Consider the following 27897-nt stretch of genomic DNA (forward strand, 5'->3'; position numbering starts at 1 on the left):
CCCCAAACCTGAACACAACCCTGCACATTAGCCGCTAATTAAACGTGCGGCGGCGTCTCTGCGACACAACCTTGAAGAACAAAGCCGGGATCCTTGACCCGTTCTGGACCCAGCCAGGTCCGGCGGGCGCCCGCCTGTCTTTCACGACCGACTGAGGACCCACTTTCTCTCCCAGTACCGTCACAGTGGGCCACTGTGCCAGAACGGTGACACGGTCAAGGGTACAACAGCTGTATTTATTGTGCCAGTGGTGGTGCCAGTAACGTTTGTCCAGCAGTGTTTACTCACGGCTGCAGGACGGCTCCTCCCCCCCCACCCCCCAGCAAATGTACCTGTTTCTTACGTCCAGGAAAGATACATTTTTGCCCAGGAATTCGCCCTGCGTTCGGCGTTCGTCTCCGAGCTGTAACAACAAGGCCCGCTTGTCCTTGAATTCTTTGTTACAAATAACCCACATAATTCCCACAGGCTCAAAGATAATTCGCTGATAATTTAAGGGACTAGTACTGAGTAGCATTTTCCCCAACACACGGAAAATCAGCAGATTCCTTTGTTGATGCCTCATTGTTTCCCCGCGGCTCCTGCGCTGACGCTAACCTAGCAAAGCAGCTCTTTTGTTCGGGGTGATGGGAGACACTTTTTGAAGTGTGCGCAGAGGTTAGCGGGACTTGGTGCTGCTGTGCTGTGGCAGCACCTCGCTCTTTATCCACCGTTTAACTTCTCTTTTCACTCCCCAGCTGCTGATTTAAGGAAGTGCAACGGAATCGGGTCAAGGAGCTTCTGGCAATTGTCAGAAAAGTAAAAGGTAAAAAAAACCAACCTTAAGCAGCGGCACTCTTGCACTTTATTCCAAAGAAAGGTTTAATTTACTGTGACACTGACACCGGCTTTATCCCAATAATCAGACTTTATATTGACAGAGCAATGAATATTCTCCCTTAACGCAATTTTCTTAAAATTTACAATAGGCTGAAGTGTTTTCATACTGGGGCACCATTAAAAGATTAATTTGCGGTGGTCTCAGGATAATCCCGCAGCGCATCAGAGCAAAAAAAAAAATATATATATATGACAAGGAGGACAAATAGACAAGGAAAAAGTGGACAAATAAGCAAAGACAAATGTTTGAGAAGAAAAAGCACTGCAGAACGTAGAGGAAAGAGGAGTAATCATGTGTGTCCGGCGGAGGTCACCACTGGTCTGCAGGTTCTAATGATATGCTAATAGCCACTGAGGAGGTCATTTGGAGCCATTAGCTAGTGCCTGTAGGTAGTTAACGGCCCACAGCATAACCCAGCCTCCTTAATGTTCCCTGTGAGGCCGTTAGCACTCTGTCACCAGCCGGCTCCATGCCTCGTTACTGCTATTAGAAACCAATTGATAGGTAATAGTAAAATATGAACGCACGCTATCCAGGAAATATGGAGTCTGAGGGGAAGGTGACAGGACAGCGGTGGTATTACAGGAGAGGCCCTAACCCGACCTAATGAGCACACCGAGGAGCCCCGACCGACCAGCGGACCGCTCAGTTGACTCAGATCCTGGAGGAGGATTAGATCCCCTCAGAGACGACACTTTTATAATGTCACATCGGCCGACACACACACACACACACACACACATTTACCTGAGAGGGTGTGTGAGGATCAGGCTGTTGAACAGTTACTGTTAGCTGCTGACAGCTAGCTGGTTAATGAGGTGACATCATTTACAACAGCAAAAACGCACGTTTGAAGCCATGCTAGCGCGCCGCCGCTAACCCCTGGCTAAAGTTGTTAAGCTGGATCATCAGTAAAATAGGAGGGAGCATTAACTTGATTTTAGGAAATGTCCCTTTAACGGACGTCTCCGCTTCTGTAAACCTTCTCCAACCCTTGTGTACTCGTCCCCCCTCCCTCAGTCGGGGAGACGGAATCAGTATCAAAACAAGGATATTGTAGATCTGCCATGTGGAACATTGTCCTTAACCAATTACAGTCAGATGGTTTCGTTTAGATACATTTGTTTGTGCTCGGGGCAGATGTTGATTCATATGAATTAAATTAAAATCCCACTGATTGTGGGTCAAAGGCAGTATACTTCCCGCACCATCACATCCATCACGCCCGGACAAGTTTGATCTTGGGTTTACGCTCCGACACAGCAAATAAAGCAGCGCCGCACTTCCTGAAAGATTCCCACATTTGTCCGTGATGAAATCTCCAGGCCGGGGCGTAAATATTTGGCCGTGCTGTATTTGTGTGAGCGTTTCATTAACGATCCGAGCTGACAAACATGCACACTCATTGACCCCCGTCATCCTGGGGGAAGCCTGAGCGAGGTGGGGGGGGGGGGTATTTGTTGAAAATGTAAATGTCTCACATGAGGAATTGATGCCACCAACAGAGGAGACGGCTGCAGTGGAAAACAAATCAGCTGTGGTGAATGTTTCCCATAGGCACCCCCCCCCCCCATTTAAGGCCTTGTCAGAAGTTGATAATGTAATTGAGAGAAATTGTAAAGTTTAATTCCCCCCCTCCCCAAGCTTACGGAGGGTTCAGATTGCTTAAAATTGCACTCACTCCCTTTTCATTAAAGCGGAGTCGTCTGAAAACATTTGCTCATCAAAGGGTCACTACAAATTAGGCTTTGAGGAGCTCGATTTGAAGTAAGGAAAAAGAGCCCCCCCCCTCTGGGATGCAGCCAAAGCCCAAAGTCCAGGGACATAAACAGGACACGATATCTGGCTTTTAAGATAGGTCGCGTCGTCGCGCCGTGGTCGCGCTGGGCACGTGCACGTGCACGGTGAGGGACCCTGTCAGAGGAGAGCTGCCTTTAAAGGGGTCCGTGGAAACCTGGCCACCATGTTGCACCCGCACTCCCTGGTATTATTGTGTCTGCTCAGTAATAGCTGAAATTAGCAGTGAAGCCTCTGGAGAGGCAGGAGAACAGGCTGGCATGTTGCAGATTTGGGTCTAGTGGGGGGTGGGTGGGGGGGGGGGGGGAGTCAGAGAGAGATGGGGAGAGCAGGAGAGCAACATCTTAATCTATCGGAGAAGTGAACAGTGGCTGGTCTGTTTGGGAGCGCGCTGCCTTGGATGACTCCCAAACCGAGGGGGCGAGGAGGAGAGCCATCTTCAGCTGCTCCTCGCTAACATGGCAGTAATAAGGCAGTGATGACCCTCTCAGGACCGCCGGCCAACACTCCCTCTGTCTCCTGTCCCCCCAGCACACACTCACACACACACACACACAGCAAATATGCAGCCATAACTTCCCTCTTCGGGATGTATCGACTTCAATCTCATTTGTCGTAAATGGAACATATGTTTAAGAGCAGCGTCTCGCCATCGCCGATCCCGGCGGGAACGCTCCACGGCGTTGGAGAGGGGCGGCCAACGTCTCCGCTGTCGTCAAATAAAATAAAATGTCCTTTCTGTCTCTTTGTTTGACATCACTCCCCCCCCCCAGATTACCGAGGACGCTGGCGCTGGGCCGCTTCTACATGCTAGCTATGAGAGTGTGACCCTCCGTGCTGCATTGTTGGAAATTTGCATGCTTAAGTCCATATGGCAACTTCCTTTTGACCTGCTTTCCCATCCCCGATGCATTGTCAAGGCTGTCAGCCGATAAAGAATCACTTGACTTGCTATAACAAGTTCAAAAGGAGTTGATGATGCGCTGTTGATCCATGGAGAATCGGCAAAAGGGACACCCCTACTGCTCGCTGCTATCACTCCCATAGAGATAGCCATATTATTGATGGGGAATGCTTATGCTAATTTCTTTAGAGGAGGGGCAAAAATAACTTTTTTGTTGCATTTCATTTTTTTTATTTTGCAAAAACGCTCCAAAATGGGAAGGGAAAGGAAGAATTTCATAGGCTTCAAACTGCATTCCATATAACCATTTAAAGGAGCAGCATGAGAATCTGATTTTCATAGTGCATAATGAATGCGGAGTCTTTGAGAGGCCGTGTGTTTTGTCTGAGGGGGGGGAGTGGAGATTTGGGTTATCTGTTAAGAATGGCAGCACAAAGCGGGGACGTAAAGTGACCCCAGCATCCATTTAAAGGAGCATAACGATCCCCAGAAATGATGTAAACAGGATCGAGAAACGGATCAATCATTCAAAGGAAAGGATGCAGAACGTGGAGGAGCAGAACGACGCAGGAGCCCGAGATGGTGATGGTCGCAGGAGGCAGCGAGGTGCAGAATGTTTTCACCCACAGATGGAGTGTCATGTGCTCTCTGTCACACTGACCGCTCACGTCCCCCTCTCTCACCGCCGCTCTAGCTCTCTCTCCCTCCCTCCCTCCCTCTCTGACACATGCAGCGTGGCACAAGCGGCGTGGAGAGGGTGGAGGGGTGAGGATGGCAGAGGCGGGTGGGAGGTGATGGCAGGGGCTACGTACATGGGGGCCGTGAATGCGACCCCCGGGCTCTTCCATTGTGGGCCCATGTCCGGTGGCGGGGACATGTGATAGCATCTCGGCTAGTGGCATTAATGTGTCCTTCTGTTCGACATTTTGAAGAATCGGAGCTCTCCGCCGTCATCCTGCCACTCGCTGTCAGCAGCACCGTCTGTCCGTCCGTCCGTCTTATCACGCTCCTCCGCTCCGTGCACTTCCACTGCAGAAAACAAGCTGTCTGTGCAAGAGAGCACTTGATACTTTTTATTATTATTACCAAACCGTTCCCATAATTACCCCATAATCATTATATAATCCCATAACAAAGCCTCTATTGAAGCCCTGTCTTTTGTCAACGTTGGGACACTGAATTTATAATTGCATTATTCACTCTCTTTCACCCCCCCACCCCTTATAGAAGCATAATATATCAAAACCATCCTGCCAGGAAGGTTTTAGTTGCGCTTTAGCCCATTCGGGACGTCGCTCTTTTTTTCTCCCCCCCCTTTCAGAAGTGAGCAGTTTTACGCGTCGCATCTAAAAAGTTGCGCCAACTAAAAGTTCGGGACTCTGGCAATTCCTTTAAAAAGTAGTTGCCCGTGCAGAGGGGGGGCGTTTTTTAAAATTCTGATAGTGCCGTGTGTTGAAATGCATCCATTCACAAATTAGCCGCTCGCCTCCTCGATCCATCAGATCTAAAAATCCGTCTTCCCCGCTGCGCAGCCAGCCCGCAACAATATATCGTCAATACATTAAATAGAGGCGGAAAAGAAAGCAAAAGCGAGTCCCCGAGGAGCCGTTGGCGTGCGCGCGTGTGTGCTCGGGGATTGGCAACACAACGGGGCTTATTTACATTAAATACGCCACAAGGTTACAGTGCAGATGAGCGTCATTTTTATCACTCATTACTTCTCTTAAGCGCTGACTGGCGGTCAGGACGCGCGGGCGCCGACGCGCATTGATCCAGGAGTTTCTTTTAAAGACGGGAGGAAGAGAAAAGAAGCGTCTGCACTTGGAACGGTAAGATTTTTCCCCACTTTTCTGGAGTGATTTTGTGACCCGGGTCGTCTGCGCCGAGCGGATTCGCGACACGCGGGCGCGTGTGTGCGAGGCAGGCGGAGGGATGGCAACGCGCAAGGGGCAGATTTTTCCACCGGAGCGGCGTTTGTGGCCACTTCAAGGTCAAAACAAAAACAAACTAAAGTGCCGCGAATCGCCTCTTTTTCTCGGCTGCCGCCGCGCCGGGGGAGAGGTTCCGATGGGGGGGCGGGGGGGGGGTGATTTCTTTAAACGAGCCCCTGTTCACCGCGGGGTTCACCAGCTGATTCCTTTTTTTTTTTTTTAACCCCGGTCAACGACGAATACCGCCAGACCGGGCTCGTAATCGAGTCACTCGGCTCCGCGTCCTCCGGCGGAGAGCCCCCCTTTTAACGGTACAATGGATTTCACCTATCAGACTGGGGGGGGGGGAGTCCGAGGCGAAAGATGACGGGAACTGATGCGAGGCGATCGGCGTCAATCCAAACGTTTCGAGCTCGCCGTGAGAAATAAGAGACAAGTCGGTTAATGTTCGCTTTAAACTCGGGATGCGCGACGCGGAGCGCGGGCGCTGGACACAAGTGGACGGTCCCTAACAGGTCCCGAGCGCACTTTCTGCACCTCCAGCCTCCGACAAGAGCGTGATCCGGTCAAATCATATGGACATACCTCATTATTCAATAAGCATTATCTTCCAGAACGCGGCGCTTACGCACGAGGAGCTTTAGCGGCGCTTCGCCAAATTTAAAAGGTAAGAAAAGTCAGGAGCTTATTGGGAGACGAGTGGGTTTTTTTTTTTTTATTGTGAAGTAAGTAGATTTGTGCATCGGGCTTGTTTGTGCGGGTGCATCACAGCGGGGGCCCTCCATATCTCCCCAATCGTGATTACAAAATAGCAGCGCAATTATCCGGAGCGAATGACGCGGGAGGGCGGAGGGAGGGGGGGGCGAGGGGGGGAGAAAAACCCTCCAAAAATAAAGAAATAATCATCTTTAAAAAAAAATAAATCAGTGGCAGGAATGCCCACGGGTGGAGGTGCAGGCTGCAGTCGCGAGGTCAGGGCGATTTCCCACTTTCTCGGGGTAAAAGTCGCCCCCTTTTTCAGCCGCGTCGCGCTCCCCGGGTGCGTTCGTGCGCGCCGCTCTCCAAAACTGCAGCATCGGCCGCCCAGCCCGGGACTTCTGCGAAACTCCGGCCGCGTATCCCGCGAAAGGTGCTCGGGAGGAAAGTTTGGCGCAGGAGCGCGGCGCCGTTTCGCCGCGATGTGTCAAAACTTGTGAGATGGAAGAAGAGCCGGTGAGACCTGCCATTTTGTGCCGATCGACCCCTTCTGAATAAGCTGTATTCTGCTTTGAGGAGACGCTCCGAGGCGACGGGGGTAAATGTCATTTGTGGAGACTTGGGGGGGAATTGACATTCTGGGGGCACAGATGCGCCTTTTGATGGGATTTTATGTGACTTTTTCACTGGGGGAGAGGATGAGGAAAGTTGACGGGTCGGCAGCAGGCTGCGCCAGGCGGACAGACATACGTTCCAGTGGAAATCTAAAATGACGGAGTGTGTGACATGACAACAGCGCCGTCGAAATTCAGCACACCGTCAATCCCAAATTATCCCAACTTCGGCGCGTTTTACGGCGCTTAAACCAAGCAAAGCAAAAAAAAAAAAAAAAAAAGAAAGAGGGAAAAAGAAATGCTGCCACTTTCCCCACGTGATCGCAGCGATGTCCGAATTCACGCGTACGCGATGGGAATTAACTGAATAATTTAGTCATTTGTAGAGAGGAGAGGCTCCATTTTAAAGCCCACGTCGCTCCGTGCGTCCTGGGTAGGGAGGACCCTTTTTTTTTTTTGGAAGTGGACTTGACCTCTGGGTGATCTGACCCGGGTTATTACTTCCACCAGCTACCAGCTCGGTACAATGGCGGCGAAGACACACGCCGTCCTTCTTAAAATACTCTACAATGTGCATCCAGTTTTTTTTTTTTCTGCTTCCCTCATTGTTTCTCTAAATTGTCCTTAGCCGAAAGAAGGGGAAAAAAAATGTTGCCTCTTCCTCAGATTCATTGTTGGAGGAAAGGGGATAAGTAGGTTCTGCGAGAGTTTAGATGCTGTCATTGTTTAATGGCATGCATAGGACGGATATTATGTCTGAAATAGTGTCTGGGCGTGAACCCTTTTTGTCAGCTCCTCACATTCCCTGGGAGATGAAATAGCAAATGGATAGCTGTCCCCGCTGCTCTGACAGCCCAGCCCTCCTCACAGACCTGGTGCCCCCGCGTGCGACTCTCACGCTGAGCTGCAACAAGTTCAGATGTTGTCGTTCTTCTCGGCTGAAAATATTGTGCTTGCTGAATTTTCCGGGATTGGGGGGGGAGAAAAAAGGCCTTTTTGCCGCGCTAAGCTGAAAAATTGATGTGGTAAATATGGTGTCGAGGCCTCTGTGAAATATGGTAAAAATTGATTTAAAATTAATCAAGGCCATTCTTCACATTCGTAGATCCCGTTTCACTCTTTATTTAACTTACTAATAAATTTCCCAGGCGCGCGTCTGCGGCTCCGGCTTGAGCGATCGTCCCTTTTAAAATATTCAACTCTTATTTATCACGAGCGGGAAAATAAGGGAATTAGCAACAGTTGAATTCAGTCGGCAGCAGAATTCCGGAATTAAACCTCAGCGTGTCGCAAAAAAAAAAAAGACAAATAAAATTCCCGGGCTGTCGTAGTTGTCGTGCCCCCCCCGACAGAGGTGATACACACCTTTGAGCTTAAGGGGGGGGGATGAGTGATGAGGGGAGACGGAGAGGGAGAGAAAACAGAGAGTGGCGTCGAGTGCGTCTCGTTTCAGCGCCTGTCAGTCGGACGGACGGACGCACGGACGGACGCTGGGTTCACCGTGGCGTAGGTCCGCTCAGCTGGAGCCGCCGCCTTGACAGTTCTAACGCGCTGGACGATCCAGCCTGGTCTGAAAAGTCCAGTAAGATCCCCTCCTCGTCCCGTTGCTAACGACGCCGCGGCGCCGCTAATGACGCAACACTGTGGAATAAGTGTAGGATCGAAGGGACGGTGCGTGGATGCGTGCACATCTGGCAGCGTGCGAGCAGCAGTCGGACCGGGGCTCAGATCCCCTTTCATGTAATTAGAAGACAGAGGGCTCCAGCTGGACTCTGCCAGGCCAGAGCTCCCAGTCTTCTGGGACGGGGGCGGTGGTCCAGGCCAGACCAGACCGGCTCTGCTCCTCAGCCAGCCATTAATTGATATGTGAAGCAGCCACCTATCGGCTCTGGTGCTGCCTGCGTCCTCCCCTCCACATGTGGGCCACAAGACAAAGTCTTCTTGTATTCCTCTGCGTGCGTGCGCGTGTGTGTGTGTGTGTGTGTGTGTGTGTGTGTGTCCCTCGGGGGTGTTGGAGTGTGTCAAAAGGCCTGTAACACGCAAGCGTTAGACTGGTTTGAGGCTTGTCGCTCCGTGACCTTGATCTTCAGAGTTCAGGCCAAAGAGGAGAAGATGCTCGTGAGTGTAGGGGGTAATAGGGCAGGCACACACACACACACGCACACACACACGCACACACACACACACACACGTTAGCGTTATCAGGCGCTTTTAGGGAGAGTTTGCATCATTTTTGCTGCTGTTTCTGTGTTTCCGCGTCCCGTCCGTGGGCTTCAACGTGCTACGCTTGTGAGAACCGTTCCCGGTGTGCGTCGGCGTGAAAGAGCGGCGCGCGTCTGCGGCGTAGCGTCGTGGAACGTCGAACGCGGAGCGAGGGAGCACGGGAGGAAGCGAGCTGTGTGAAGAACCGCTGAATCACCGCTCAAATGAGACCTTCTGTCCTGTTGTCCTGTCGGGTCCAGCGCCTCACACTTGTGATTCAGAGTGAACATTTCACCCCCTGGTATGTTCTTTGCCCTGTGAGCTTGATAACGACTGGAGGTGGGTGGGTTTCTCAAGGGTGGGTGGATGCGTTTGGAGGGGGGGGGGGTAATCGCAGACGTCATTTTGATCCAGGAATCGAGGGTCCAAAGGCAGATGAGGCACTGACAGATCGGCTCAAGAGTTCTTTTCGTGCCGGGGTGCCATCACGAGGAGCGTCTGGCTGTCTGGGCAGCGGGGGGGGGGGGCAGGTTGGGGCGGGGGCGGGTCGAGGTCTGGGGGTTTAAGAGAGGAAAGGAAAAGGAGGGAAGGAAAAACTGAAGTGATCATAGAGGCAAAGGTGGGAGAGCAAAGGGGGGGGGGGCTATATTTCTGTGGTAAATTGTGTTCACTCACAGCCTCCTGACTGGTTTCACTACATTAAAGTTAAATTAATGTGCAAAAACCATAGTGAGTTTGTATTTCTGACAAATGTGCTGGTGCCTGGAAGCCTGGCGGAGCTTTCAGATGGACCCGTGTCCAATCAGAACGCTGCAGAACTCTCCTCTCCTCTGATAAAAGGAAGCCCAGCCTCCCCCCCCACCATCACACCCACTTGATATCACTCATTTTGTTTGTTTTAATGCAGCTAATTTCATTTTTAACACATTTGTTCTGGTAACACGACAGAGGCAAAATCCAGGAAAGCTCCTCATGAGACCTGGGGAACGTCTCCTTTGTCTGCTGTGGCTTCCTGGCTGAGCCCCCCCGGCATTATCATGTTTGGGTTGAGTTTGGGCCTCATTAGCATGTTGGGTTTAAGGATGCATCATGTGATGTCAGGAGCGTTCCCGCTCCTGATGTGTCAAAAGCAGCCGCGTTGCTTTTCAGCTGTGTCATTCCCGCCGACTCAGGCTTAGCCGGAGCAGGCTAGCACGCGTCAATCAGAGGTCCTGAAGCAGAGAATTGTTGCTGCTTAGCATTCAGTCACGCTCAGACGCTGGTAAATATCTCCAGTGGCGAGCGGCGAGGCGGGAGGAAGGTACCGTGGGTCTGCTGCACACTTCACATAACATCTGCATCACATGGCGTGTCTGCTCTTTAGCTGCTCGCCGCTCTCAGATGTGACCTCTGCAAACCCCCGGACCACCGCTAATGAGCAAAGTAGCATAAGACGGAGGGAGAGGAAGACGTGGGGGGGTGGGGGGGGATGCTGGAGAGAACTTCTGCACCTTTTAATTATGATCAAGAGGTTTTTCACCAAAGGATGGAGGCGTCGCTGTTGTCTTTGGCTCGTAAATCTGGCCCCGGATGTCGTACTGTACACCATTATGGTGCGTATCCACCTGCCCCCCCCCACCCCCCACACCCCCATTTGCATAATTGGATCTTTAATGAAACTTTCCGCGTGGCGAAAATACAAAACCTATAGTTAAAAAAAAAAAGGCAGCTGTTTGTGGGGGGAGAAAATAACCTGGTGCAGGTGAACGGCACTTAAAATAATTATCGGAATGGCGAAAGCTGGTTTAAATCTTAAGATTGGATGGGGGGGGTGCGGGGGGGGAATAATCGGTGTGGAACAACCTGAGCAAGGCGCTCACACATCAGCAGCAACGCTACAAATAGGATGAGAAGGGACTGTGAAAGCTGTACATTCCCCGCCAGGTCTGGCGGGTTAATACTACAATAGCGGGATCTTCTCTGGCCCGGGGGGGGATTTCGGCTCCTCTTCTGTCGACACTCGCTGCACCAACTTGTTACTCAGGGAAGATGGCTCTTTTATAGGGAGGTCGATTCTGCCGGAATTCCTCCGCCACCGATGTTTTGACAGTGGCCATTCGGGTCTCGCTGCCCTGTTTCCCCTTCGGACTTTTTAAGGTGGGTGGGGGGGGGGGTGGGTCTCCGCTTCCTTCTGCTGCTTCTCATGGAAACGCGTGGTTGCTGCCGGCCCTCGTTTGTGTCCAGCTAATTGTTTCATGACGTTCTGACGTCTCCTCCACGAGGCCGTGGTTCAGCTCTTCCACGCTGCCTTCAGGGCCCTCCAATAAAAACAGTACGTTATTTGACCCGTCTCCCCGGGGAGCCAGTGACGCTGCGAGTGAAGGAAGGCTTCGTTTTTTTAAATCGGTCAACAGCAGAGAGCCCCGACTTTCTTCTGGAAGCGGGACGGCCGTTTGCTAACCGAGTGCTAACGTTAAAGAACAAGCCAACGCTGATGATGCACTGATGTGTGTGTGCGCTGTGGCTGCCTGCGAGTGCGTGTGTGTGTGTGTGTGTGTGTGTGTGAGGGAGCGAGAGAGAGTTCCCACTTTACATCTGTGGGAGTGGATCATGTGTCAAAGCGGTTTACAGGTGGCCTGCAGGGCAGCCGCTCCACAGAGAGGTGGAAGAAAGGCAGGAAAGGTTCAAGTACTTTAGAGACTCTAATGGTGCTGAACTGAGCAATCCCGGCATCTGAGAGGACCCTTCAAAGGGCCCCTTATCTCCGCCCGCTCCACCGTTTCACCTGCTTCTCTCCCCCCGCTCTTATCTCCCGTCTTGTTCCCAAGCGCTGTCACGTATTTTATCATTCCAACAAAGAGAACTCCGGCCCGAACCGGGAGACCACACAGGAGGAAAACCGCTGTTACGGACAGTGGGAAGGCGGGAATTCAACGACAACGGGCCCAATTTAGCGTTAGCGTTAGCGGAGATCAGAGATGGGCCATCGTGACAGTCAAAATACTGTACGGCGACCAGTTCCCGGGGAATTAGCCCCCGCGAGGGGCCGGGCCGCCCTTTAGGACTCCAGTACCTGGACTCCAGTCGACCGGATTTGAAGCTCGCTCTCTTTTTTTAAAACAATTTGACCATTGCAGTGGTTAAAAACGGTTTAAAAGTGCTCCCGGGAGGACAGAGATAAATACACAGCAGGCAGAGCGATGACAGGACAAAACGGGGGGGGGGAGGCAGAGGAGGAATGATGTGCTTAACAGCATCTGTAGGATTCCTCCTGAACAAGCCTCTGATCCCGGGAGCCTGCTCCGATAAATTCGGCTTGATAAAAGTCAGGGAAATGCCGACCTGTCTGCGCACCTCTATTAGGCGCCGGCACGTTTGTCACCGCCAGTGCGAGTCAAGCGCAGGTTTTAATGTCACATCAGGCCGAATTAAAGACTCCATCGGAAACCCTGAAAGGTTTAAGTTTTTATTTCGAGTGACAAAAACGGCGGCGCGGCTGCTGCTAAAGATTACTGGGCCGCAGTCGTTCCACATTTCATATTTGGCTACTGGGAATTTGGTGATTATTTGTTACTTGCTCTAGCCTGGATGCTCATTTTCTATCTGATGACTTTGAATGAGGGTGCGCCTGCGTGTGTGTGTGTGTGTGTGTGTGTGTGTGTATGCACGGGGGAGGTGACGCTCGTGTTGAACTCACATTAGGAATTTCTTATTTTCTAATTCATGTTTTTTAATCAAGAGAAATTAGATCTATGTTGCATTAATCACCAAGCTTCCTTAATATAGCAGACAGAGAGGGAGCATTTAGAAAAGCCTCCGCGTTTCAAAAACACACAACTCCCCCCCTGAGAAGCCCCTTAATACCACCGTACTGTTCTCCGTTTATGCAAAAGTAAATAAGTAAACCCAAAAGGCAAATGAGCATTCCAGGCATTTAAACACACAGCCTTCTGTAAATGCCTGGTGCAGCCGCGACCACCAATCTGAGGCATAGCTGCACACACACACACACACACACACACACACACACACACACACACAGATGCACACTAAGTTATTGTAATATATGTGTTTAGTTCATTATTTTTGTCCACATAAAGGGCAGAAGTATTGTGAGTAAATGGTCTTCATAAAAACTCTCTCACTCACACACACACACACAACACACACACACACACACACACACACACACACACACACACACAGATGCACACTAAGTTATTGTAATATATGTGTTTAGTTCATTATTTTTGTCCACATAAAGGGCAGAAGTATTGTGAGTAAATGGTCTTCATAAAAACTCTCTCACTCACACACACACACACCACACACACACACACACCACCGAGCAATGTGTAATGACAACATGTATGTAGAATTTATTTATGGTGGCTTTTAACCGGATGTGGGGTCTCAGGTCTCATTGAATCCATTTCAAAAGTCAAATAAACGCCATTATCGTCTCATTTGCCTATTAGAAGTGGCTGAATCCTCCCAGAAAGCAAGTGGCTCGTCTCTTTATTAGCGTTTTAGCCTCAGAACGTTTGAATCAGTCCCAGAACGGAGCCAAGGATTTAATGACACCGTGACATCCGCGGAGTGGCGTCCAAATCAACTTGTACTGCGAAACTTTGTGTTCGATAATAAAAGCTTGTGTAAAAGCCTCAAACGCTGCCATACATCTGCTCTCCGTTAGCATGCAGCATTTTTACCCCTAATTAGCTGTTCACATGTTGTATTTCAGCAGGAAAGAACCTTCCTGGTACGTTGCTTCTTTTTCTCTTCTCCCACACACACACGTGTGATGTCACCTGATATTTTATTTAATACATTCGTGTCTTTGCTGGAGCACTTTACCTGCCAAGAGCTGTCAGTCTTTTATAAACTGCTTTAAAAGTGTTCAAGGTGGATGCTAAATACTGTTTATCTATTATTTATGGCGTTATTACCAAGATTGAATGTAAAAAGAGAGCGCTCTAATGTGGGAGAATTCCCATGGCTCCGGCTCTCTCCTTTAATATTTTTAGTCACAGGCTGAGCTCCCACCCCTGCTGAAATCCCAACCTTTAACGGATCTCACACGATTTCCGACAGTCTGCTCAAATGCTTTTTTAGTTTCATTTTCAAAGCCCCTCTCACACTCCGTGGCACCTCCTCCTCCTCCTCCTCCTCCTCTCTCAGCTCTTCCTCGTCCTTATTTCAAACAATATTTTCTTCTTCTGCTGGTGATTTCTGTGGCCTCCATCAGGGAGGGGGTTAAGTGGGCGTGCCGGCCGTCTTGTTAGCTGGTCAATGGGCTGAACGGGGGTGTCAGGGCGACCACCCTGGGTGTCCCGAAGACCCGAGGGGTTATTTTGGTGTAAAACCCTGTTTGGGCCTTAAAAAGGACCTTATCAAATTGAAGCCCTTTATTGTACCATAAAGGTGGTGGGTGGGCGGGGGGGGGGGGGGGGGGGGCGATCTGTTGCTTTTATTGGTCACATAGGTGAAATTTGTCCAGCTGAGCTAAACCAGGAAGTCCACCCCACCTGCCTCTGACGTCACACACACACACACTCTCTCTCACACACACACACACACCTCCCTCTGTCTCACCCCTCATGGACTCCTTTCTCTGATTGCCGATCAGCCCCTAAGGGCTCTGAGGTGCTCTTGCTAGATCTCTGTGATTAGAGCTAAATAGCCTCCCTCCAGCCCGCTGGAGACCTGCGTTGCTTTGGGAGGGGGGGGGGGCAACGAGCCGGGACAGTCGTGGCTCCCTGCTTCTGCCTGTGAGACTGTGGTCAGTGCTGTCACTAACACCTGTGTGTGTGTGTGTGTGTGTGCGTGTGTGTTTTTAGAGCTCGGTGGAGGTCAGTCGCCTACTCAACACCCCTTTTTTATCCAATTTCTGTGGCTGCAGGCGGCCGGTCGCCGTGCTTTTGTTGCAGGAGGTAATCTGTGAAATGATCTTAATTATGGATGTTTGGCCTGTTTCCCCCACCACGTCTTCCTCCTCCTCCTCCTCCTCCTCCTCCTCCTCCTCCTCCTCCCTCTTTCTCTCTGCATTCTTTCTTTCCACGCATGCTTTTAATCGAACAGCCTAGTTAGCTCATTGGGTGTGGGCAGCGTGCGCTCCTCTGCCTGCACTTGCTGGGAGGCGTGAAGGGAACTTAGCGAGTGGAGAGACTGAGCAGCCGTGGCAGCGGTGCACAGTGTGCATGGTGGGGGGGGGGGGGAATTACACATTAGCTGGGGTTTGGGGCTTGTTGATAGAGACCTAACGAGGAAAAGCTCTTCAAGTGTTAGTTTGGGGGTTAATTGGTCAAAATAATTCCATGAGTGTGACCGGTTAGTTTAGACTCATTATTCCCACGTGTAGTAAGCATGTTATTACACCAAAGTGGGATAAAACACTTTAAATTTCTCTCATATAAAATACAGTAAAAGTCAAACTGGGATGGAAGTGGAGCTTCATTCCTGAGGCATTCAGAGGCTGTGGGAAAACAGAGTTCTGACTCTAAAATTAGTGGCCTTCAAATTCTATAGGCATTATGTACATTTAATGCAGCTAGAGAAGAAGTGTTGAAAGGGGGAAATTTCGAACGTATTTCCTTTTATGTAGCAGTGACAATTCTGATGATGGAATTAGAGGGAGGGGAGGAGGAGTTGGGGGGGGGGGGGGGGACTCAGATGGGATCCATTACACATAAACAGGCTCTGCATTGATGAGATGATCCGACCAGGATTAGGCCTCCAATCTTGATGGACACTGAAAAGGTGACCACACAGGGAGGGGCATGGATCTGTGCGCGCGTGTGTGTGTGTGTGTTGTGTGTGTGTGTGTGTGTGCGCGCGCAGGCATTTGTGTTGGGTAAAAGCCGTTTCTTCAGCTCTGCCTCCGTTGCTCTGGGAGCCACTTCCAGGTCACAGCGGGGCCAAAGGGCACCAGCTGGGGCCTGAGTGCCGCTCCAGCCCCGTTTCCACCGCTGCCGTCGCGTCCCACGCCTCCCAATCGCTGTCGGCTTAACCGTATTTTCCTTAAATGTTTCAAAGAGCTTGATAGATTTTCCGGAGTTTAATGGAAGCGGGAAGGATTCAACAGGCTTGTTTTGTTACAGTAAAGATTAAAAGTAGCAGAAACAGCCCGATAGGTCCCCGTTTGCCTCCAAACAATATTTATCTCCCGAGTTACAGCGGAGATAGCGACTCCTCCGGAGTTAGAGGGAGGGGCCGGGGTTAAACGGCGTGACGGGATAAGTCGGCGGCGATTAGCTGCCATTTGAGGCCGTGTCAGGATGAGGAAAGACAAATGGAGATACTGGGATTCCCGTTTCTGCTTGTGTGTCACTCGAGGTTCCTCCGCATTCTTCCCCTCTTTCCTCGCGTCCTTATATTATTAAAGGTTGCCTCCGTGCTCAAGGAAGGCAAAGCAGATGGCCCTTTTCATAAATCATGCTTATAAGATGATTACAGGCGTCGCCACCCACCATTTTATTCCTCACTCGCAGTACAGTGGAGCTCTGTGTGTTCCTCAGACCTCCTAATCTGGCTGGAGTGGAGGAGGAAAGCGCAGTAGATCAGCTGAACCGATTACGTTCATGACCCGCAGAGGCAAAACAAATGAAAGCGTTTAAAGGAAGAATGTCGCGAATAACGTGGCGCTGCGCGTCTCCAAAAGCCTCTGAAACACACACACACACACACACACACACACATACACACACATGCGCGCGTTTAGAGTCGTTACGTTCATGAGTTTATGAGCTCTGCTTGAAAGTTGTTCTGAACAGGATGTTAATATATATAGCACAGAGTGAGTATGTGTGTGTGTGTGGTGTGTGTGTGTGTGTGTGTGTGTGCGCGCAGGCATTTGTGTTGGGTAAAAGCCGTTTCTTCAGCTCTGCCTCCGTTGCTCTGGGAGCCACTTCCAGGTCACAGCGGGGCCAAAGGGCACCAGCTGGGGCCTGAGTGCCGCTCCAGCCCCGTTTCCACCGCTGCCGTCGCGTCCCACGCCTCCCAATCGCTGTCGGCTTAACCGTATTTTCCTTAAATGTTTCAAAGAGCTTGATAGATTTTCCGGAGTTTAATGGAAGCGGGAAGGATTCAACAGGCTTGTTTTGTTACAGTAAAGATTAAAAGTAGCAGAAACAGCCCGATAGGTCCCCGTTTGCCTCCAAACAATATTTATCTCCCGAGTTACAGCGGAGATAGCGACTCCTCCGGAGTTAGAGGGAGGGGCCGGGGTTAAACGGCGTGACGGGATAAGTCGGCGGCGATTAGCTGCCATTTGAGGCCGTGTCAGGATGAGGAAAGACAAATGGAGATACTGGGATTCCCGTTTCTGCTTGTGTGTCACTCGAGGTTCCTCCGCATTCTTCCCCTCTTTCCTCGCGTCCTTATATTATTAAAGGTTGCCTCCGTGCTCAAGGAAGGCAAAGCAGATGGCCCTTTTCATAAATCATGCTTATAAGATGATTACAGGCGTCGCCACCCACCATTTTATTCCTCACTCGCAGTACAGTGGAGCTCTGTGTGTTCCTCAGACCTCCTAATCTGGCTGGAGTGGAGGAGGAAAGCGCAGTAGATCAGCTGAACCGATTACGTTCATGACCCGCAGAGGCAAAACAAATGAAAGCGTTTAAAGGAAGAATGTCGCGAATAACGTGGCGCTGCGCGTCTCCAAAAGCCTCTGAAACACACACACACACACACACACACACATACACACACATGCGCGCGTTTAGAGTCGTTACGTTCATGAGTTTATGAGCTCTGCTTGAAAGTTGTTCTGAACAGGATGTTAAATATATATAGCACAGAGTGAGTATGTGTGTGTGTGTGTGGTGTGTGTGTGTGTGTGTGTGTGTGTGCCAGTCTTCCTTGATGTATGCACCATGTCAGGCAGTCATTGTCTCCTGGGCAAAGAATGATAGTTCAAATACCCAGCATCTCTCCCCCGGTGCTTCAAATGCTCGGCTTTGACGTTTTTATAATCCATCTGTCATCTTTGCGCGGGGGGGGCCACGCGTTCCGCACCGCTCAATTACCAAATTCTCTTTTTGCCGGTTACAATAAGACGGGAAGCACGTAATACGGGCGACCCTGAAAGAGAGAGAGATGGGCAGGGTGGGTTTGGGGATGGGATGGGGTGGGGGTGGGGGGGGGGGTTGTAGAAAGAGAGGAAGAAAAAGAGGGAGGAATTGCTTGAAATCCTGTGTTGCGGCGTTCTCACGCACTCGATTGTGTCCCTCCGCTGCCTCTCATAACAAGAGAACAAAGCCTGTTTGTTGTGGGTGGAATTCTTAAAATGCTTCCTACTGTTACAATCATGAAGCGTTTGATTGAATGTGTATTGTTTCAAGGGTTTGCTGATTTTGATCATTTCTTAAGTGCCTAATATTATTGTGCCGCCTCCCCACCAGCGGTAATAACCGGCTAGCAACCGTCGGCTAATGCGACGGCGTTCGATATTAACGTTATTTTGTTGCGTCCAACAAAGACAAATGTGTGTTTTGATGGCACCTTTTTGATGGGAACGTTGTGTTTTTGTCCGTTACCGGACGGAAAAGCCGGCGAAGCTCGCCTCCGCTCTTAGTGTAAAAACCATCTTTAATTGGGGGCTACTTTAATGTACGGCGCTTAAAAGCTGTGCTGAGGCGACGGGAAAAACTTCAGATAAGCGTCTGAAAAGGATAACAACAACACAACAACAACAACAGCAGCATTTGCAAATTACAGCTCTGAAACATATTTCATTTCCATACACCACAGGCCCCTTTTAAGGCTTTACCTTTTAATTCTTTTTCATATTTAACACTCGTTAGAAAAGAATAAAAGCCTCAGATCTCCCTCGTTTCCATAGAAGCGCCCCCCCCCACCCCCCCAACGCATCCTCGCTGGGAGCAAGATGAAAAGATTGTTTTGAGAAACTCGAAAAGAAACTCGACTTTCTTTGGTTCTTCTAATATTTTGCCATAATTGTTTCATACACGTTATATATTTTCATTTGGAGGTGGGGGTGGGGGGGGGGGTAGATGAAGAACACATCAGCCTCTTTCTTCCTGAAGGGACGGCAGCAGAACCCATCTGGTTGGGTGAGATGCGCCGGGCCCTCCCGCTCTCTTCCCTGGAATAATACTCCCGCTAATGACTCCCGCGTACTCTGAAATCTCCCTTTTGAAATTGGTCTTGGCAGATTATTTGCAGGTACTTGAGCTGCATCTGTTTGCAATTTTTCCCCCCCAACGTGGACGACTTTAATGCCGGCCGGGGGGGTTCGGACGGAGGAGAAGGGTCTATTTTAACGCCGGGGGCATAGAATAGCCCACAGTGGGAGCGGGCCCGGGAATTCCGCGGAATTCTACCTTAATGTCGAAATTCACTGTCACGTCGTTCCACAGACAGGTGGTAGTGGTGGGGGGGGGGACTAGTGGGGGTGCCCCCGTCCCGGACTCCTCAGCGTCCAGCTATAAAGGCGGTTTTTGCCGGACCAGAACCAGAGCTAGAGCTACTTTGGGGGGTATTTGGCCTTCCCGGAGGCCTCGGGCTTTTCCGCCCTTCCAGCTTAAACTCACACTTCCAGCGCGGGAATCCAACGTGTCATCCGGCGCCGGTTGGCGAGGCGACACCGGCAGCCCGTCCGTTTTAAGGCCGCGGCTACGGCTGCGGCTGCGGCGGGGGGGCGGTCAGGTGTCGCCGCTGTCCAGTAGAAAGCGCAGTGCTCAGCCTGAGCTTAAGCAAAGCTGAAATGATTGTGACTTCACTCATTATTTCCAGCATGTGGCGAGCAGCTGACCGGCTTAAGCCCCTTTTTTTTTTTTGTTCAGCCCCCCCCCCTCCCGCTTTTAAAACTGCAATAAGGTGCCCTATTGTCCTATGGCGGGGTGTCCCTCAGGGGCCACAGCCGGGCCCACCCGGCTAACCGTAATTGCGTAGGTGGTTACAATTACATTAATTACATATTTCATCAGGGCTGTTTATCTAGGCTGCAAATGAAGAAGCCAAACTTTAAACTCTGTCTTTTGTTTTTGCGCCCCCCCCCCCCCCCCCCCCCCCCCCCCACCACCACCACCCCCCCCCTCCTTGTGTGTGTGGTTGTTTTATTAGGAGCGAGGGGAGGGGAGGTGCCAGAGGAGGAATTACGCTGAAAGTGTATGCCTTGCAACTTTTCCCCTCCCTGTTGGAAATGTTTATTTGAACAGTAAGCTCATGATTTGAATATTTGTAATCCATGCTTAAATTTACAGGCCAGATGAACTTTTTGGCACAGAACGGCAACCATAAGTAGGATTTTGAGAAAAGCTTTACAAAATTTTAAGCCATGTGCAAGGCTTATATAATTTAGAAAGGGAGGGAGGGGGGGTGCACAAATAAAACAGGCTCTGCCTTATTTACTTTACATGCTTCGGGAAAACAAACAAACAAAAAAAAAGAGCATCGTATGGCGCCTAACATATATGTATCCGTCTGTCCATCCGGGCCGAGGACGGAATCCAAAGTTTCCAAGCTGTCGCCTGTGAACGTCTCCAGGAGGAGCGTGTTCCTCCAGTTGTTCTCCTGCGTAAATGGGAAGACGAAAACATAGCGTGTGTGTGAGTGTGTGTGTGTGTGTGTGTGTGTGAGAAAGAGGGAGCTGGCGGAGGTCAGTTGCCCACTCAACACCCCTTTTTTATCCTCTCTGTGCAGCTGCGTGCAGCCGGTCTCCAGCCTTTTGAAGGTGTGTTTGCCTTGTGTCCACTGTTGCACACACACACACACACACACACACACACACACACACACTTTTCAGGGGTTAAGTAGAACCAAATGAGTAGTTGGGAGACCTAAGATCAGCAGCAGCTTTCAGCGGGGCTCCTTCTTGGTCAATGTCAAGATGATTTAGGTGCTCTTCTGCTCACTGTCTCTCTCTGAGCACTGGTCCTCCAATCACTGCTCAGAGCCGCGCGTGTGTGTGTGTGTGTGTGTGTGTGTGTGTGTGTGTGCCGGGCCTCGAAAAACAAATGAATATTAAATCGCTGCCAAACTGCTCGGTTACAGCCTGAAATACCAAACTTGTGGAGCCCGAACAGCCCCTAAAGTCAGATCAGTAAGCTGTCGGCAGAGCGCCGCTTTTACACGCCGCTTTCGTTCTCTGCTGTTACATATGTTGGAATCTGTAAGGACGTGTGCGTGTGTGTGCGTGTGCGTGTGCGCGCGTGTGTGTGTGTGGTGTGTGTGGCTGCTACAGCTGAATCATGGCTCCGCCGCTGCCCCTCATAGCACTCGGCAGTTAGTGGTGTGAAAAAGTCTCCTCTTTGAGGGCGTTATATAGATTAATGTGCTGAGCCTGAGGCACACACACACCTCACAGGGGAGGGATGGCCGCGCGCGCGCGCGTGTGTGTGTGTGTGTAGGGGCTGTGTGAGTGTTTGTGTGTGAGTAAAGGGGGGGGGGTGTTGGGTGATACTTGAATGGTTCCATATTCTGTCATTTTATTAGTTCCCATTATTACTACAGGCTTCTGGTGTTGGGACACAGGTGTGTTTCCCTTCACCTGTGTGTGTGTGTGTATGTGGGGGGGGGGCACTTTTGGGCGCTTGTAACCTCTCGAAGCTTGAGCGCGTGGGACATTTCTTTGGTCCGATATTTCTGGGCGTAAATTCCCAGCGCAGGTTTGAAATTGTGGAATTTAAAATGTCACCACGCCGCCGCCGCTCCCCCCCCCCCCCCCCTTCCCCCCCACGGCGTTGTGTAGGTGCACGTATGCAGCGAGCGAGTTGGACGGGCCTCGGCGTAGCTGTCAGCTCCCATTATGTGCTGAGGTGTCATGTTTGTTAGGGAGCTGAGTGCAGATGGCAGAGTGGAAGAAATGGATCACTAATTTTAACAATGATTAATGAACAGAGATGGAAAATGAATTAGGCCGGACTATTGGAGGCCCGGAATATTCCTCCCGAAAATGTTAACTCCGGCTGCCAGGCAATCAGCTCTGCTATAAGGAGGGGTGTGTGTGAGCACATTTGTGTTTGCTGCACCCCACACACAACACACACACACACACACCTTTTGTGGAGTCAACACTTCACTGCTCTTTCCTATTACTTCACTGTTCGCAGTGAAGCAGTGACGGCTTTAAACACACCGTCCCCCCCCACACCCCCCCCACGTTGTGTGTGTTACCCCCCCCCAGTTAGGTTACACACTCTTTAATAAGGTAAACACGGGAAAGGTTAGGCTGTCTTGGAATGTTAACCGCTTCCGTCGCTGCCGTCAACCCGTAGATGGAGCAGATGTGGTGGCGACGCGGCGGCGTTCCACAGGACGCTTCCTTTCGCTCGGAGCCTAAAAACGGGATTTTGGAATTCCGAAAAGGATCCGGGACGAGCGCGTATGGATCCGCCTCCTCAGTCACCTACCACATTAGCAACCTGTACCAGACAGTCGATATTCCGATCCTAAAATGGCAGACTTGACGCTCCTCGTGGCAGAGTTCCTCCTGTCTTCCCACCACTTTCTTCCCTGGCGTCCCCCCCCCCGCCCCCCCCACCTGCCTTTATTTGTGTCTTTCTTTCGCGGCTCCTCTTGTAGGCACTTTGTGAAACACGCTTTAATAGGTAGGTGTGAACTAGTTTGGATTTAAGTCTGATGGGAAATATGTTAATGGGGGGGTGGGGGGGGTGGAAGAAGTTCTCGTGCGTTCACATGCGAGTGTGTTTGGAAGAGAGAGAGAGAGAGAGAGCGGGCGAGCGAGCGGAGGAGCTCAGGTTACAGCAGCATATGCTAAGCATTCAGAAAACATACACAGCGCCTTTGGTGAACAAGGTACTCGCTATGCCCTTGGGATCCAATTTAGATTGTGACTTAAGGCGATGTCGTGGCTTTGTGTGTGGCTGAGCGTGTGCACGTGCGTGCGCTCTTTTCTCGATGCTCTGTGGAAGGGGGGGGTCCGGATGGGCCTCCCTCAGACCTCCACATCTGTGTCCCTCCTCTCTCCACCGGCACATCTCCTCACCTGCACCGAACCCTCGCAGGTGTGTGTGTGTGGCGCGCACGAGACCGGTGTGTGTGTGTGGCGCGCACGCACCAGACCGGCCCCCGTTGTCGATGGGAAATCTTCTCCTAAAAACACTGAAAGGGGGGAAAAATTGAAAAAAAAGAGATGGAGCCAAGTAAAAGGCGGGTGATGTGTAGCTAGCTAGCTAGCATAGCACGGCTGCTTCTGTAATCACCATTTGCACCATTATCCGCCAATTAGAAACCAAAAGCACATTTAAAAACACTCCCTTATTGATTTGATATTTTTGAGTCAATCCATATTTTTCCATTAAACCTAAATGAATAAATAAAACGTGCACTCGCGTCGCAGAATTAGCAGCGTTTTGATTTAGCCGCTGTGGTTTAGTCCCTCAGACGTCCCGAACATCAAACAGCGCTCCATGAAAAAAAATACTGGATCACAACCGCGTTTTAAAAATCCAATTACGCGGCGGGTCAATAGCTAGCTTGTAATTTCTTCTGTAACGCTCCATGGATTGGTCTTCATGGATCCAAAAGATCTTTTTTTTGTTTTGAGATCATAGGTGGAGTGTACAGAAAAAATAGTGCCCGACCACAGTGAACGCTAGTCGCGGACGCTAACTAGTCAAACATGGTGAGCATTAGCAGCTCTCGGTGGAAGCTAGCGAGGACGCTAGCGGTCGATGCCCCCCCCGCCCCCCCCGGCCCCTGTGGGGCATTCAGGGGTTGAAGGAAAGGTTTTAAATGCCACAACGACGTGAGAACAGAGGAGAGAAGCGCCACATTATTTGGGTTCCTGCAGCGTTCCTGAAGCCGCTGGGCGTCGTGCTCGGGTCACATGACCTCCGCCGCGGTTCCTCCTCCTCTCTCCGTTAAATCTGGGACGTGTTAATGACGCCACGGCCTCGCAGGAAGTCCTGAAGACGAATAAAGATGTTTCTCTTCTGTCACTGTGGGGAACTTATCGTGCTTCAGCTGTGGCTCACTCTGAATTTCCCCGTGTGTGTGTGTGTGTGTGTGTGTGTGTGTGTGTGTGTGTGTTTGCAGGCGCTTCGGCAGAACTGTCCCAGCATCCGGTGCTTGTTGGAGCAGCAGGCGTCACACAGGTACGATCACGCCAGCTCGCCATTAAAGGTGTCCGTCACGCCGCTTCGCCTTTTGGTCGCCAGACCCGTGTTTTTTCTGAGGGAACTCAGCGGAGCGCGCACGTGCTCTGTTCTCACGTGCACGCCCTTCCCAGACATCCATCGCGGGCCACGGAATTATCAGTACAGACCCCGCGGGTGCGTGCACATCACTCAGTGATGTCATCGGCAAGCACGTGCGCTTTTTAGGGACCGTGCTGCTAATAAGTGCTTTTAACACCGTGGTCACGAACGCCGCGCTGCTCTAAACAGCCCGACGCCGTTCGTTAGCTGGTGCTAAAACCTGGAAAAGTAGCGCGGCCAAATGTGACGCAGGTGTGCCACGACAACCTGTTCACCATCCGGCTCTGGCGGGTTCCTCCGAGGGTCAGTCGCATCAAAGGTAGTTAGGATCTTATACACTGAGATCAAAGCCAGAAAGGGTTGAAAATGTTGTTGTCGCCTCTGGTGTTAGCATGTTGCTGCTGTCTGTTGTTGGTGTCACACCTCCACGCACTCAGGCGACGCCGCCGCCGCCGCGAGGCCGCCGCCAGACTCCGCCCCCGTCGTCTTTAGCTTTAAACCTCTACGAGGAATCACGGGGAGGAGCGCCGCTTCTTCCCTCTGACCTCCTGGAGGAGCTTCGGGATTTTAGCCCGACAGGAAAAGGCGGCTCTTGTCTCCGGTTGTCGCGGCGACACCTCTCAGCCCTACAGACGCTTCACCTGTCAGGAAGCGGGAGCTGTCAGCGTCGCTCCGAATACCTGGAGCAGACAATCGGAGAGCGGGGTGACTGGAGAACAGGTGCACGCCATTCCTGGCGCTGATGAGCTGCTAGCATCACTGAATACGTCTGCTGCTGAGCGGCGCAGGGTCATGTGACCCAGGCGCGAGGATGCTTGAGCTCACCTGGCCGTCTGTCCTTTGCCTTCCTCGCCGCCGTCAGCGTTCGGACGTCTTTCCTTTGACAGCGCAATCGTTCTCGATGCGAGCGGCGCTCGGAAACGCTCCCGAATCTGATAAGAAGATGATTAAATATCTTTAATGTGGTGAAAAAACGAGGTAACGGGATAACTTTCTGCTAATGTAAGCCCCAGGTGTTGTCGTCACATCCACTTCTGCCGCACACACCGCCGCGACGACAGGACGGGACGCGCGCCGCAGCAGGCGGCGCCGCCGGCGAGCGTTATTAATCAAGTCGTGCGGCAGATTTCCCCTCGTACTGGAAGCGAGGGAGAAGGCCTCCATGTTTTATTCCGGCTCTACTTTTTAGAGCGGATGCGCCCACCTTGAAAACACATGGGACAACACGGAGGGGCGGGGCTACTGTCCACAGGGGCGGGGCTACTGCCCGTGGGGGCGTGGCTACGGCCCTCACAAGGTGGCTGGCGGTGTTGGAACTATTTGAAATGGACCAGATTGGTTCACGTGTGCCGGCACAAAGGGAAACACGGCGGTTTTGTACTTTGGAGCTGAAAAGGAGCAGCATAAGGTGCAGAAGTGGTGGGTGGAGGAGGTCAATTTTCCCACCGTTCCCTCTTTAGCGTTGTTGGGTTAAGATTGTCGCTGCTGTGTTGTTCTCCACCCCGCTGGTATAAATAAGACATGATTGGCATCACAGCAGAAGAGCCGCTCTCTCTCCCTGTTTATCTCTGTCTCTCGCCCTGACAGCCTTCATTTGCCAGAGGAGTGGCAGACTTAGTGGGAGTTAATGATTATAATTATTTCCCTTTTTTATTTCTTTTTTTTTTTTTTTTTTTTACATTGTGGGATTTATTTAAGAGGTTCATGTAGTCATTGTTGTAATCAGTAAAGAGAGATTACAGAAAATCTGCATGCCAACAGATGGCACTTGGCTGGTGTAGCTCGGTATTAAAGCTAGCGCGTTAGCTCGCTAGCAGGCGGCGAGGAGAGAGGGGCCACTAATAAACGATTTATCTTTCAATCGAATGGTTTTTATTACATCATGCCAGAAAAGAAGGCTCGTCAGAAGCAGCTCGCATCATCTGACCGACCGCCGGAGCGTTTCCGGTAGAGCAGTGCATGATGGGAAGTGGCGAGTTTCAAAAATAAAGAGAGAAAAAAAAAAAAAAGAGGACAAACGTTTGACCCAGAAGCTCCGACCCCGCGGCTTCACCGCCAGCTCCCGCGCGCTGAGGCGGTTTTTCACGTGCGCACGTGCGCGGTGTATTTGGGATGTAAGCCTCGTCCCTTCGGTTGCACACTTCTCCAGGTCCTAAAGTTCTAAATATAAAACCATACGATTTGTTCTCCAATGTTGGGGAGCGGGAGGAGCTGGCCTACATTCCTCGCTAATTGTATAATTGGAGAAGCTCGCCAAATGAGCGGACCCCCCCCCACCATCGCCGTCCGCCTCACCCCTACTTACTTAACACCCCTTTGCTAACCCGCGCACGCACGGCCTTCAAAGCGAATCACAAAAGAGGGTTTTGGGAGCGCCGATGCTAATCCCAAACTAGCGCTGCTGTCAGCAGCATCTACGCTGGTTAGCATCAACGTCCTCCCTCTGCACACCTGTCCACCATTGTGCGTCCTGCCCTCACGACTCCGTGGACGTCCTGTTGTGTGTGTGTGTGTGTGTGTGTGTGTGTGTGTGTGTGTGTGTGTGGCTGGGATATTGTTCCATAAATAATGTGGCGACAAGTGCGAGATGACCTACCTGTGTGCTGTGTTAGCGCTGTTATATATGTTTCCACTAGACCTCATGGTCAAATTGGCTGTGCTGATTGATAGCCGCTGCCACGTCCCGTCCATTTCCATGGCGACTGATGGAGGCTTGGGCGTGGGGCTCGCTCCTGAGGTCGCCACCGGTGTCTAACAGGATTGCGGGGTGCCGCTAAAACGCAGCTGTTAATTAATGCTATCGATCGGTAAAAAATAGAGGCAAATGTTATTTGCATACAGCCAGAGTGATCAATGCATTAACCGATCCCCCCCCCCCCCCCCCCCCCCCCCCCCCACGAAAAATCTGATTTCCCGAGTTTTCAAAGTGAAGGAAAGAGAGTTCAGACTAATGTGGATCGATCCGGCCTCTCTCAGACAGGAATACAAAGCATTTTATTAGCCGGCGAAGGGTGAGACGAGGCGGCGGGGACGGTCCGGGACGTCTCCCCTCGCCGTCCCCCCTCCCACCTTGCTAAAGTCGGCTAAAACGTAATGAATTAACATTTCTTCTCCTTTTCCAAAAATGTGAACCCAACAACGGGATACAGAAGAAAACAGGGGAGATGTTACCAAAGCCCCGCCCCCCCCGGAGCAGCTTATTATAGCGTATTGATTTATAAAGCTCTAAATGTGATCCTTCGCGTCTCAGTCAAGGAAAAAAATATAGACAAGTAGGAGGAGGAGGAGGAGGAGGAGGAGGAGGAGGAGGAGGAGCGGCATCTGGAGGTGGATAAAGAAGGGGAGAACGTCCCCGACATGAGGAAGTGACAGCGAGGCATTTTCAGAGGCGCTCTGGAACACAAAAGGGTAATTGTTTTAGCCCAGATGTTGCTTTCGCACAACAAGCAGGATACAATGTTCCTACTGAGCTGATGAGCCCAATCAGTGAAATGATTAAAAATTGATTTTGTCCCTGTAATTACAGTATGTAAACTACTTAGCCGGGATTGCAAAGGAAGTGATTTTCTAATTACGTATATACTCTGGTGTCTAATGATTGGTTTTTTGAAGTAATGAAGAGAGGGTCCTAACGACTCCACTGTGTTCTGTTGTTGAAGGGAGAAAACTAGAGAGGGGGGGGTGGGGTGGGGGGGCATCGTTAGGGCAA

At 51.0% G+C, this 27897-nt stretch overlaps 1 protein-coding gene across 7 annotated transcripts in view; it reads left to right on the top strand.

Annotated features, from left to right (window-relative positions):
• Window positions 1-4950: 4950 nt before the first annotated feature.
• Window positions 4951-27897, top strand: part of znf536 (zinc finger protein 536) — a 140236-nt gene continuing 117289 nt past the window's right edge. The window contains exons 1-3 of one of the 7 annotated variants that reach the window (XM_057017018.1): window positions 5720-6179; window positions 14844-14936; window positions 24028-24086. The gene's annotated coding sequence lies outside the window, so the exon portion shown is untranslated. Of the gene's footprint in view, window positions 5411-5713; window positions 6180-6406; window positions 6725-14843; window positions 14937-24027; window positions 24087-27897 lie in introns of those variants that run through there. The other 6 variants (XM_057017010.1, XM_057017069.1, XM_057017002.1 and 3 more) reach the window with 6 other exon arrangements.

This window comes from Takifugu flavidus, chromosome 2, assembly GCF_003711565.1.
Source record: "Takifugu flavidus isolate HTHZ2018 chromosome 2, ASM371156v2, whole genome shotgun sequence".
In the NCBI taxonomy this organism is placed as follows: domain Eukaryota; kingdom Metazoa; phylum Chordata; class Actinopteri; order Tetraodontiformes; family Tetraodontidae; genus Takifugu; species Takifugu flavidus.